General features: G+C 45.1%; 2 pseudogenes; both read right to left on the reverse strand.

The window, feature by feature from the left end:
* Positions 1–474, reverse strand: LOC110299521 (U1 small nuclear ribonucleoprotein C pseudogene; annotated as a pseudogene).
* A 9,124-nt stretch (positions 475–9,598) lies between these two features.
* LOC115031522 (peptidyl-prolyl cis-trans isomerase NIMA-interacting 4-like) lies at positions 9,599–10,201 on the reverse strand (annotated as a pseudogene).
* Positions 10,202–10,767: the final 566 nt, after the last annotated feature.

Here is a 10,767-nt window from a genome sequence, read left to right on the forward strand (position 1 = left end):
TTATCTGTCTGGCCGGGTCATGCCAGGCCGTGTGGGCACCATCATAGGGCAGGCAGGAGGTCTCATCATTAGAGGCAGGGGCATCATGGGCATGTGGCCTCCCATGGGCAGTCTCATCCCAGGAGCTCGTCCCACGGGCACCATCCCAGGCAGAGGGGGGCTGTCCATCATTGGCATCATGGGAGAGCCTCCCATGTGGGGCACAGGCATCATGCCAGGCCGAGGAGGGCCCATGGTGGGAGGTGGGATCATGGCCCCTGCAGGTGGAGGAACAGAGAATAGAGCTGGAGGTATCTTTCTGTGAAATGCAGCTGTTGTTTTGTCATTCAGGCTCTGGGCCTGCTCTTCCATCCATTTCTGGTAACAGTCTTTTACATTCTCTTTGTGTTTCCGACCGCTGCAGTGTGTCTTCCTCACAGACAGAGAATTGTGGGTAAGATACGTATCACAGTAGTCACAATAAAACTTGGGCATGTTGCTCCACAAGCCGTTGGCTACCCGGGTCCTAAAGGTATCTTTTATTTGCCTGAAGTAATTGTTACCACAGAGGCTTCTTGCTGAATAAAACTCACTCTTTCTAGTCCCTTCTGAGCTCTGGCTGGCTGGTTCAAACTCCACTCCAAGCTGGCTGATTCAGTCTGACTTCTCTCAGCTTCTCACTGAAGTGCTCTGCTTGGTCTCAAATTAATTCTGGCAGTTCGTTCTAACCTTCTGGCTCCTTAATCTCTGGCTTCAGCTGCCTCTGCTGCCCTGCACTGAGCTGCACGAACTCACAAATGAACTCAACTACTCACTACTCCCACCTGACTGACCGAACTGACGACTGCCTCTGCCTGCACTGCTCTTTTAAGTCTCTCTTCTTCTCTGTCTCCAGAGAGTCGGGCGTATCCTATCTCTGACTCATTCTGCCAAATCTTACTCTGAACCGTCACTTTGTCTGCCTGCTCCTCAACTAGACATCCCTTTTTTCTTTCTTTTTTTGGTTTTTTGAGACAGGGTTTCTCTGTGTAGCCCTTGCTGTCCTGGAACTCACTCTGTAGACCAGGCTGGCCTCTAGCTCAGAAATCCACCTGCCTCTGCCTCCCGAGTGCTGGGATTAAAGGCGTGCGCCACCACTGCCCAGCTACACATCAGTTTCAAACATGGCTGCTTCCTTCTCTCAACTAACCTTACTTTCATTGTTTCTGATTAAAGGTGTGTACTAAGAGCGTGTCTGCATTCCAATCAGATCACATAGACCTAGATGTGATTCCCTTGCCAGAACAGTCATGTTGCTAGATTAAAATTCCTCTAGGATAGTCCGAAAACCTAATACAGAAGAAACTTCCTAAAATATACACATATATAAAGGTGATCAAAATGAAATCGCTGACGAGTGGGAGAGACAGAGCCTCAACTGGACTTCTCTTGTCATCAAATGAAACTTTTGATATCAGATTGGGTTGTATCTAATTAAGTTGTTAGCCAAAGAGACCCCATGGAACCCCACATACAAATCAAGGTGTTGTCAAGACTACAAGTTGTCCACAAACTGATGGCAAGGCCCCGTGGCTGAAGAAAACACTTTACAACTCATTGATCATGGAGAAGTCAGGTGGTAGCGTCTACATCTAGTTTCTTTGGCACAGGAAAGCAACACTGCAAGCTACCAAGGAGAAACTTGGACTCCAATCCAGCCACAAACCCTCTGATCTACTGCTGTCCTGTCTGTAAGATACCCTAGTGCAGTGCTGTCACAAAACTGTTGGAGTAACCAACCAGTATCTGATTTGGCTTAAGGCTCACTCCACAAGATGGAACCCATACCTGACACTGCTTGGGTGGCCAAGAACCTGAAACTAGATAGCCAGGCGAACTAGGGCAAAACCAAATACTATTGTTTTAAACAAGCAAGCAAGCAAACAAACAAAAACAAGCAAACAGCAACAAGAAGAAGAACAACAAACCAAGAGTAGTAATAAACTGACTCCTAATGACATTCATAGATCCCTGTTTTACTCAGGCCATTGTAAGAAAAGCTTCCTCTTGCCCAGAGGGGAACAAATAGAGAGCCACAGCCAGATGTTATGCAGAGTGAAAGACCTTGGAACACACAGCCTTAAAAGGGATGGCTCTATTAAATCCCTCCCCTCAGGGCTCAGGGAACCCCAAGAAAGAGGAAGAGGAAAGAGTCTAAGAACCAGAGGGCAAGGAGGACACCAGAAAACAAAGCCCTCCAAATCAACACTATCAAAGCTTATATGAATTCCCAGAGACCGAGGCAGCATAGCGTACATAGGGTCCACACAGGTTTTTACGAAGTGGGCCCTGGAGGTGATGGAGAAGTGGACACATGCCCCATCCCTAACCCAAGAGCAATCTCCAATAGATAACCACTTGCAAATGAAAATGTACTTTCCTCCAAGGAAAACCTACTGTAAAAAACTACTCCTAAGGCCAAGCCCCACGCCCAGCAGTAGCTGGTCAACAGGAACCAAACTCGGGGCACCTTTGCAGGTCCTAGTCTCATAAGAGTGAGGGCTTTTCCTTATTTTGGTGTTTCCTTATCTTATTTTTTAATTTAATTTTATTTATATTTCTCCTCTCTCTTTTTATCCTACAGTTCCTTTGTGTATATACTGTGGATTCTAATTTAGTGTTTTTTTTTTTTTTATGGGATTCCTGTGTGCTAACAAGTGGGTCTCTGCACTGATGTCTGTGTCTCGTGCCTTTTCTTGGGTGCCTTTCTTCCTGCTTCTTTTGTCCTATTCTGATGTATTCGTTTTTGCTTTATCTTATTATATTATTATACTATATTATACTGTGTTAATCATATACTATACTATATTATATTGTGTTAATTATACATTATATTATTAGCCCTTAGAAGCCTATTTGGTTTTTTTGTTTGTTTGTCTTTTCAAGTCATAGTCTCTCTGTGTAGTTCTGTTGTCCTGGAACTTGTCTGCAGACGAGGCTGGCTTGGAACTCTCTTACATCTGCCTCCACCACAACTCTGTTTGTTTTCTAAAGGGAGACAGAAAGGAGGTAGATCTGGATGGAAGGGGAGAAGGGGGGATTGGCAGTAGTAGAAGGAGGGGAAACCATAATCAGGATGTATTATATGAGAAAAAAAAGTCTTATTATCTATAAAAGTGGGAAATGCACCTCTGAAGAGGTCAAATATGTCATCCTCTCTACCTTTGGATTAGAGGGGAGATTTGGACCTTTTTGGTCAGACCCAGATTCCTTAGACTGAAGAGATGGCTCAGTGATTAAGAAGAGCACTGGCTGCTCTTTAAGAGGTCCTGAGTTCAATTCCCAGGACCCACGTGGTGGCTCACAACCATCAGTAATGGGATCCGATGCCCTCTTCTGGTGTGCAGGTGCATGTGCAGGTAGAACACTCATGTATAAAGTACATAAATAAGTCTTAAAAATAATATTTAGATTCCTGTCCTACTTACTGTTACATGATAGGTTGGATTTATAGTTTACAAAGTTCCTGGTGAGTACTCTTGGACTGGCTATTGCTGTCTCTTGAGGAGTCCTCAGACTCCTCCCTTGGAGAAATTTGAGAGGGTCTTGCAAGTTTCTAGAATTCTGGCCCCAAAATTGAAGATGCTCTTGCTGACTGTAGCAGAGGGGCCTGGGTGAATCTTCACAGATGCAGAAGCAGCTGGTCGGCCATTCTGCCATTCTCGAAATAGTTTCCTTTGACAATTTTTATTTGTTTATAATTGTTGTATGTGTACATGATGATATATGTATGTACATGATACATGTATGTGCATGATACATATGTATACACGATGCATTGTGTACCTGATGCATGTGTGTGCATGCTGTCTGTGTACATGATACATGTGTGTACATGATTCATGCATGAATGCATGCGAGGTGAGAGTGTCAGAAGATAACTGTGTGGAGTTGGTTCTCTCCTTCCCCTTATACGGGTTCCAGGGATCAAACCGTGGATCTCCTGGTTTGCAGCCCTCGTGAGCTGACTCATCCTGCGGCCCCCTGAACGCTTTACAGTTTTATTTAGGCTTTGACTCTTTTCCTCCAATAACTTGTAGAAGTTGGACAAAGGGAAAAAGAGAGTTTGTTTTGTTTTGAAATAGGGGATAGTTGGATTTCCTTTCGGGCTGTGCCGAGGTGGCGTTTTTAAGGTGGCATACACCACCAGATGTTGCGGTCTTTGCGGTTCTAAGGATCCAACCCACAGCTCTGTTCTGCTATGGACTGGAATCCATAAAAAACTTAGGGAATTGTTTTTCTGCCAACGTTGGAGAATGCAAGGTTTTTATAAAACACTTTGACAGATGGGTATATTTTCTCACTCCTTTAAAAATATCTATTGTGTTATGTGTGATGTGCGCATGTGTGTAGGTGCCCACTGAGGCCAGCAGGGGGTGTTAGAGTCCCTGAAGTTGGAGGTACAGACAGTTGTGAGCCACCCAACATGGTACTGGGAGCCAACCTCTGGTCCTTGCAAGAGCAGCAGGTGTTCTTAACCAGTGAGTCATCTCTCTGGCCCCTCAGTGATATATCTGTTTATTGAGTCAAGGTCTCACTATGTAGCCCTGGCTGCTCTGGAACTTCTATAAAGACCAGGCTGCCCTTGAACTCAAAGAGATCCATCTGCCTCTACCTCCCAAGTGCTAGGATTAAAGGCATGTGCCACCACACTGTTTTCAGGATTTAAGAAAATATCTGTCTGTCTGTCTGTCTATCTATCTATTTAATTAAATTTTTTTGAGACAGGGTTTCTCTGTGTAATAGTCTTTTTTTTTTTAAGAGATAAATCTTGGGCTGGAGAGATGGCTCAGCAGTTAAGAGCACTGACTGCTCTTCTGAAGGTCCTGAGTTCAAATCCCAGCAACCACATGGTGTCTCACAACCATCTGTAATGAGATCTGACACCCTCTTCTGGTGTGTCTGAAGACAGCTACAGTGTACTTATTTATAATTATAAATAAATCTTTGGGCTGGAGCAAGCAGGGCTGACCAGAGCGAGCAGAGGTCCTAAATTCAATTCCCAGCACATGAAGGCTCACAACCATCTGTACAGTTACAGTGTACTAATATACATAAAATAAACAAATAAATCCTTTGAGAGAGAGAGAGAGAGAGAGAGAGAGAGATCTTTACTGGGTTTGAACCTACAATCTGGATCTCAATGAAGATGCTGCTTTTGTTGATAGGATTCAAGATTTAACCCTGTCAAAGCTGGAGAATAGAAAATTAAGAGCTAGGCAAGCTACTAGAGGAGATAAGTCATCCCTGGTCTTCCCCAGGGGTCACTCCTGTGTGCTACAGCACTGACCTGCCAGGCAAGATATGCCAGCCTCCTGGTGCTATAGCGGCATGAACATTAGTGGGCAACCAACTTCTTTCTGATTGGATTTGAAGCTTTAAGTGTATGGGTGTTTTGTCTGGCACGTATTTATGTGTGCCATATGCATGAAGTGCCTCTAGAAGTCAGTCGAGGGAGTCAGATCCTATGGAAGTGAAGTTCAAAACTAGTACCACTACCCGGGTGCTGGAAACTAAACCTGGGTCCTCTGGGAGAGCAGCAAGGGCTCTCAGCCACTGAACCATCTTTCCTGGCCCAGAAGGCATTTCCTGCCTGACTGTAAACCTGGCCCAAAGTCCATGGCCCTGTAGTTCACAGGCTCATGATGGGGTGGGGAGGACTTACTACTGTTGTTTGGGTGAATGGATATGTTGTCAAACTGCTTTCTAAATATTTATGATTATAGTAATAGATTCATGCTGTTCTCAGCCTTGGTAATCGTCTTCCTATAGCGGGCAACAGTTAATGTGGAGTCTTACAATCCAAGTGCTGAGAATAAATCACTGTTGACTTAGCCCTAGGTGGGACTCAGGGGACATCCTAAAAGAAGGACCAGGAAGAATATAAGAGTGGGAGGGTGGGGAGGAGCACTGTGGGACGCTGACTTCCGAACGTGACACGGTAGCTGCCCTCACAGCAGCTGTGGTCACCTGCACAGGATCAAGCCAACAAACTCAGTCAACAGTCCAGAAGGCAGTGTGGACTGGGCGCAGTTTGTGACAGGGACAGCAGAGGACGCGAGAGTGGGAGAGGATGTCTAGGGGTGGTCATGGGAGTAGGAGGGAGGACAGACACATTGTATCACGGATTATATTCCCCCCAAACAAATAAAAATATTCTTTACAGATATTTGAAGTTTGTAAATAAATTCTATGCATAAAAAGCAAGGAAGAAAATGATGTACGAGGTACTCAAGAGTTAGAGTTAGAGCTTGACAGTTTACAGCTCGGATGGTAAACCACTTATCTCGCAGGCACTCGATCCCACAGAAAGGAAAAGGGGAATTAAAATATGCTTGCAAACGACTTCATTCACAGAACATCCTAAGGGGTTCACTGAGGATTAATTATTACAGAGAAGAACTGAAAGCCGCAGTGAGATTCCACCTCACCACCGTTAGGACGACTATGAAAAGCACAGATCGGGAGAATCAGAAAACCTAAGTGTTGATGAGAGCATAAAGAAATGGTGGTGGCGCACGCCTTTAATCCCAGCACTCTGGAGGCAGAGGCAGGTGGAGCTGTGAGTTCAAGATCAGCTCGGTTTACAGAGAAGTTCCAGGACAGCCAAGGTTACATAGAGAAACCCTGTCTCAAAAAACAACAGTAACAAAAAAGTGTAGAGAAATATAGACCTTAGGACCACTGAGATAGCTCAGGAAGGAGGCAGGTGTGCCTGGCGCTAAGCCTGAGCACCCAAATTCAATCCAAATAGTCCACATTGGTGAAGAGGGGAGGTACCTATGAGCCACAGTATGTCTATCCATGCATGAACATGCACACACAGAGACATTTATTCAGTGTGTGTGTGTGTGGGGGGGGGTCAGAAGACAACTTGTGAGGGTCCATATTCTCCTTCCATGTGGAATCCAGGGACCAAACTTGGGTCATCTGGCTTAGTGACAAGCACTGTTATGCTTTGAGCCGTTTTGAAGACTCGCTAAAGTGAAAAAAAAATTTTTAAAGAGGTGTAGCTGCTCTGGAGAGCGGTGTAGTGGTTGCTCCAAAAGGTAAATATAGAACCGCGTCTGCTTCAAAGAGTCCAGAAGAACTGAGATCAGACTCTCAAACAGTACTATTTATAATTGCCCAAAGATGGAAACAGCCTAAATACCTATTGATGGACGAATGAAGAAAGTGTGGGGTTAGAGAGATGGCCTAGCCGGTTGGTTACCTGCCTGCCCAGTTGAGACTGAGAACCTGGGTTCAGATCCCTGAATCCATGTAAAACTGGACACAGTGGGGTGAAGCCTATAATCCCAGCACCCCTTACAGGAAGATGGGGAGCTGTCAACAGGGGAGTTGCTAGACACATGTTGAGCCAGTTAGCATGGTATACACGGTGGTGAACAAGAGAGACCCTGACACAAACAAGCAGGAAGGTCAGGACTGGCATCCATGTACCTCCTACCATAGATGTACTGCACACATGCACACATGCACACATACATATGCGCACTTACACAAACTCTCAAACTCTCAAACTCTCTCTCTCTCTCTCTCTCTCTCTCTCTCTCTCTCTCTCTCTCTCTCTCAGAGAGAGAGAACCTAGCAAAAAGGAATTGTGATACCTACATTCAAGTCAACTACTATTATTCATCTATAAAAAGAATTTTATCAGCAGGGCAGTGGTGGCAGCACATGCCTTTAATCCCAGCACTCAGGAGGCAGAGACAGGTAGATTTCTGAGTTCGAGGCCAACCTAATCTACAGACTGAGTTCCAGGTTAGCCAGGGCTATACAGAGAAACCCTGTCTTGAAAAAACAAGCAAGCAAACAAACAAACAAAAACCCCCTACAGAACCAAAACTACAGGATCTCCATGACACAGGGCAATGACAGGATATCCGAGAGGAGTCCCAGTGAGGATGCAGTATTGATAGAATAGCAAAAGCCAGAGGCCTCATATCAGACCAATGAGTTATTGCAATGAACATTTGTAAGCAAAGAAGTGTGGACAAAAGGGTATGCTGTGGGACACACTGTAACATAATACAGCTTTCACAGTGGGAAGGGGAAATGAGTGGGATTGGGGTACATGATGTAAAATTCACAAACAATAAAGTTTTTTAAAAAAGAAAAGAAAACATTGTGTTTAGTGAAGTAAGTCAGATACAGGGTACAAACACTGTGGGGTCTATTGTGAGGCATCAAAATTGTTACACTCAGAAACAGAAACCAGAATGTTACTTTCAGGGCGTTTGAGCAATTGCTGTTCAGTGGAGGATATACATTTCAATTAAGCAAGATAAAACATTCTGGAGATTTGCCTGCAATACTGTGTTTGCAGTTAAGCCCTAGTCTCTCTCTCCCCCTCCCCCTCCCCTCCCCCTCCCCCCTCCCCTCTCCCCTCTCCCCTCTCTCCCTCCCCTCTCTCCCTCTCCCTCTCCTCTCCCTCCCTCCCTCCAGAGGGTATTTTCATTTGTTTTAATTTGTTGAGACAGGACAGCCCTGGCTGTCCTGGAACTCACTCTGTAGACCAGGTTGGCCTCAATTGAGGTAGATATTTGCTACCTCTGCCTCCTGAGTGCCGGGATTAAAGGCATGTTCCAATACTGCCTAGCTTACACACATATTTTAAACCTTTCTTTCTCCCTTCCTTCCTTCCTTCCTTCCTTCCTTCCTTCCTTCCTTCCTTCCTTCCTTTTATTTGATTTGATTTATTTTAAGACATCTCACTATGTAGCCCTGGGTGTCCTGAAACTCTCTAAGATGGTTAGGCTAGCCTTGAACCCATTAAAAACAAAAACAAAAACAGCAACAACAAAAAAGTCTTCCCATCCCTTCTAGGGGCTAAAATAAAATGCCTGTCCCAGGGTGGTCATTTGAATGACGATGTCCCTATAGACTCCACTATTTGAACATTTGGTCTCCAGCTGATGGTGCTATTTGGGAGTTTGTGGAGGGGGCTTGAGGAAGTGCATCACTAGGAATGGGCTTTGAGTATCTGAGTGAACCTGCCACCATGCCTGCTGCTCACCTCCCACCACAATGAAATCTAATCCCTCTGGAACCATAACCAAAAACAAATCTTTCCTTTCACAAGTTGCTTTGCTCAGGGTGTTTTGTCACAGCAGCTGTAAGTAGCTAATGTTGGGGTCCAGGAGTCGCCTCACAAACCACATGAACACTGGCGATCTCAGTCAGACAGGGATGGTTTCTTGAGCATACACTCCAGGACTGTTCAGTCCAGGCTCTGGAGCTGAACTGTGACACCCAGTCAGATCCTATAGGGCTTTTAAGCCTAAACTCTACAAACATCTGTGCCAAGTTACTCCACCAATCAGGATTTAGGGATAGAGAGATTTCCTTAGGACCATGTCTTTGCTGTACACGTATCCTGCTCCCATTGGTTTGGGTATCAACTGAGGCAGGGGACTTGCCTTGTCTAACATTTATGTCTCAACTTGCCAACCAGGATGTCAGTTCCCCACGTACTTGTCTCTTTCTGCCAAGTAGGATGTCAGTTCCCAGGAAGGTCTTGGGAACTTTAATTTTACTCAATTCCTATTTATTTATTTTTTCAGTCTTTCATGTTATTTTATTTTCTCCCTTCAACCATAATAATATAATATTCAAAATTTGTCTTAACTGGTGGGTCTGTAGACACAGGCTTATCCATCCCACTTACAGGCAAGGCAAACGCTGCTTCTTGAAATGGCCCCAGCATGGATCCTCTGTCACTCAACCCGAGTCACCCCCTTGTCTGGCTTTTTTGTTTGTTTGTTGTTTGTTGTTTTTGTTTTTTGAGACAGGGTTTCTCTGTATAGCCCTGGTTGTCCTGGAACTCACTTTGTAGACCAGGCTGGCCTCAAACTCAGAAATTCGCCTGCCTCTGCCTCCTGAGTGCTGGGATTAAAGGCGTAAGCCACCATGCCTGGCCTTGTCTGGCTTTATATTCACTATATTGTGTGACCACTTCACTGAACCTCATCCCAGACTTTAACTTTTCCATGGCTTCCATGATTCCCCCATGATTTTCACATAGAGTGTGTCTGACCTTTACTGCATTGTCACCGCCTTCAGGACCCTGAGCCTTCTTGTCAGCACTGTCACTCCCAGAGGCTGCACCTCCTTTCCCTCCTTTTCCAGAACCAGTTTTCCCCTTTGGTGGCAGCGGCATCTCTTAAGCTCACGGTTGAACTCTCCAGCAACTGTCCTCAATTCCAATTTAAAATGGAAGTCTTATTCTAAATAGGTGCAGGAGTCTCTCTTGTGTTGGGGTTCATCCCAGGGACAGCTTATGAAGGCAAAGACCATAAAAGCTCATACACAGATGCAGGCAGTGCTGCTGGGTGGTTGGCTAGGGTCTACGCTTACTGTGGCTAACTACATCAAACAGTTCTAACTGACTTCGTGATTGGTGTTCCAAGAACACCAAAGCACAGAGCACCCTAGTTAACAGCATGTAAGAAAGTTTCCTTACAATATTAGTAACAGCACAGATTGGCAGGCTAGACAGGTAACAGTTACCTACACCTTAATGTTTTTTACCTCGGCCTGAACAACTAAAACAGCCACCATGCCAGACTCTCTTTTACAAAGATAAATCTGGGGTGTATGATGTATGCGTGTACACATAAGGAGGCACGCTCGTGCTGTGTTGTGTCATGGATGCAGGAGTCAGAGGACAATGTGGGTGCCGGTCTTTGCCTTCTGCCTTGCTGTCTCTTGTTCCTCTCAGAACATGCCAGGATTCTCTCGCTGTGT

This window comes from Mus caroli, unplaced genomic scaffold (genome assembly GCF_978045245.1).
Source record: "Mus caroli unplaced genomic scaffold, Mus_caroli_1 scaffold_8, whole genome shotgun sequence".
NCBI classification, from domain to species: Eukaryota; Metazoa; Chordata; class Mammalia; order Rodentia; family Muridae; genus Mus; species Mus caroli.